The sequence below is a fragment of the Gavialis gangeticus genome, unplaced genomic scaffold (assembly GCF_001723915.1).
Source record: "Gavialis gangeticus isolate Ggan-Ray unplaced genomic scaffold, GavGan_comp1, whole genome shotgun sequence".
Classification (NCBI taxonomy): domain Eukaryota; kingdom Metazoa; phylum Chordata; order Crocodylia; family Gavialidae; genus Gavialis; species Gavialis gangeticus.
In genome coordinates, this window is record NW_017729028.1 from 1,058,244 (window position 1) to 1,061,109 (window position 2,866).

Below are 2,866 nucleotides of genomic sequence, written 5' to 3' on the forward strand. Positions count from 1 at the left end.
ACTCCTCCAGAATCTCTGGCCATGTGTTTCCCTCTGGCGCTGCATCCCGGGCTCTGCCTGCTTCCTACCTCCTTTCCCTTTGTCTGTCTGCTCCCAGTGTCTTGGGGGCGGGGGGGTTGTAGTCTACTTGCAGTCAGCACTGTCTGTAAGACTTCTGCCCAAGGACCCCTGGGAGTTGTAGTCCAAATCCAGTCAGCGGGGCTGCTCTACTGCTGTCGCACATTCACATTGCAGTGTATTACATTCAGTACACACAGTATATTGCAGTACTTTGGTTTCAGCCACATTTTGTTAGGGTAACTTCATAGGGTTTGATGTTGTTGCAGTTGAGTTTTGCTGGGTGTTTTGTTAGTGTTACTGTGAGACCGGCTAGCAGTTCTTTTACACCTACTGAGCCTCTCACTCCTAATGTCTCCTTAGTTTGCTGTCACAGTTCTTGGGCTCCAGATTGGCCCTAGAATTCAAGGCATACAGCTGGCAGTCAGTATGTAAATGCTTGTGTGATCACAATTTTCCTGTCTTGGGGAAGAGAGGTTTTTGGAAGATGAAGCCAGCTCTATCTGTTCTGCTGCGTTTACTACTGTTCTGCATTCCTTTATGGAAACCTCTTTGATTCCAAGTTCCAGTGTTTTATTTTTTGGATACCAAGTGTTAGAAATGCTGCTGAGCCAACTACATTTTTCACAAAAGCAAGCTTATGCCGCTTGATGGTACTTCTCTAGTTGATTAAATTGAATCAGCAACCTCTGAACAGAGTCTTCTACTGGAAAAATGGTGAACATGACACAAGGTCTTGAGGGTAGGAGACATAAAGCAGTGAAAGATCGAGGGCTCTTTCAGACTCTCATTTAACTGATATTAATCTGCATCCTGCCATTGAGTGAAGCTAACATTGAAACTGGGACAATTATATGAGCGTTAACCAGTGGTTTTAAAAATAAAATATTTTAAACATCTAGCATTGGGTAATAACACATTTCCTTTTTTCCTTTTTTTTTTTTTTGCAGGTTAAACCAGTAGTTCATAGTCCCATCCGGGTTCCTTCCAGATGGCAGTTGTTTTATAACAAGCCACGTAATATCAAGTAAGCTCTTTGTAAATCATATCTTTAAATTTAGGTTGTTCATTTTCTGCATGTAAATATATACAGAACCCCCAAACATGTTCAGTAGAATGATAAATGCATATAATGGAGCCCAGATACAGTAACATTACTTTGGGAGGGGCAGAGTAAGACTCTATAAGGTTTTCCAAATAGTATTTAGGCATGTATTCCAGCCCCACTGGGAAGGGGTTTGTTAGGTGTGGTATCATATTAACAAGCCTGCTGTATGCTGCCTGTACTGTGTATGTATGTATCCAATGACTGTTTATAGCAGGGCTGTCCAATTTCTAAGCCCCTGGGCACCACACCAGCAGGAGCTGCATGCTACCTGGGCTTCACCAGATGTACTACACTGATATGCTGTACCAGGCGCCCTCCTACTCTGTCTCACAGGCATGTGAGTACACTGCCCTGGCCTCCTCCCCCCCAGTTACAATGCGTGCCTACATGAGTACCCCTCCCTGCACTGTAGTGCCATGTTGGGCACAATCCTCCCTACACACACGTTGCCCCAATGCTCCCCTTCCTCTGGATTCACCATCAGCTCCCTGTGGTGCCACACTGCCTTGGCCTCTAGAGCAAAGGTAGGAAACAGCAGTTGGATGAGGGAAGGAGGAGCCTGGAGACTCCAGCAGCTATTGCTGGAGCAGTGTGGGGAATGGCAACTGGGTGAGAACCTGGGAGCTGTACATTAACCTTCTGAGGGCTGCTTATGGCCTGTGGGCCACCAGTTGGACAGCACTGATTCACAGCAAAATGCATAACCAGCATTGAAGCATATGTTCCTTCACAGGGCCACAGTCAGCTGCGCTCTTGCTTGCTTACTTGGGGCCCTTCCACTCTTAATTGTCAGCTTCAACAGGACAGATGGAGAATGGTTTCAGCTATGTGTAGTCTCTGTCTAGCAGACTGTACTGGGATGTGGGAGACCTGGGTTCACAATCCCCTGAGGGCAAGGTAGACCTATGGCCAAGGTGTCTCACTGGCACATTCAGTGGCAACATGTAGTGGGTACACGGGAGTGCACGTGCACCCCCTGAGAACGCTGGTGCACCCATTGACCAGCTGCACTCCCTGCTTAGGCAGTGGGGGCAGGCGGGAGTGCTGGTGCCCCCCCATGAGTGCTGGCTGGGGAGCGGGAGCACCAGATGTAGCATCGCGGCCACTTCTAGGAGCACTGCAGCTGCTTCTGGGAGTGCTGCAGCCGCTTCTTAGTCAGCAAGGTTGGTCATGGGGGGACCCCCCCATGGTCATTGACTGGTTGCTGAGGAGGCACGTGCCCCCCCTGATGAAGGTGGTACCTGCTGCCCGTGGGCACATTTCTTAACAACTAGGTGATTAGGCAAAAAGTGGGTTACCATTACCATCAAGAAGTTGCCAGCTATGGGGTTTTGCTGACTATAGTTTCAGTGGACTCTTGCAAATGTATATGCTCTTGTGGTGAAAGTGGATGGCAACAGAGTATAAATGAAGTGAGATGTTTAGGTGGCCATCTTGGATTGGGTATGAACATGAGCAGTAGGTGAAGTTTAGATATGTAGGGGCTAAAATGATGAAGGAATGTAGATTTTAAAGCAGAATTTGAGCTGTTTTATTAGAATGAAATAGAAACACAATCAGTTATTTAGATGCCTAAAATACAGAAGTACTTCTTAGACCAGGGCGGCAATTATTTTGGGTGGAGGGCTGCTTAATGAGGTTTGGTGAATTTTCGAGGGCCGCGTGGGTAGCTCCGCCCCTTGAGTTGCTCTGCCCCCTGGT

General features: G+C 47.5%; 1 long non-coding RNA gene across 1 annotated transcript in view; it reads left to right on the forward strand.

Moving 5' to 3' along the window:
- The first annotated feature begins 1,012 nt into the window (after positions 1-1,012).
- Positions 1,013-2,866, forward strand: part of LOC109300088 — a 46,425-nt gene continuing 44,571 nt past the window's right edge. The window contains exon 1 of the long non-coding RNA XR_002098103.1: positions 1,013-1,084. This is a non-coding gene — a long non-coding RNA (uncharacterized LOC109300088). The remainder of the gene's footprint in view (positions 1,085-2,866) is intronic.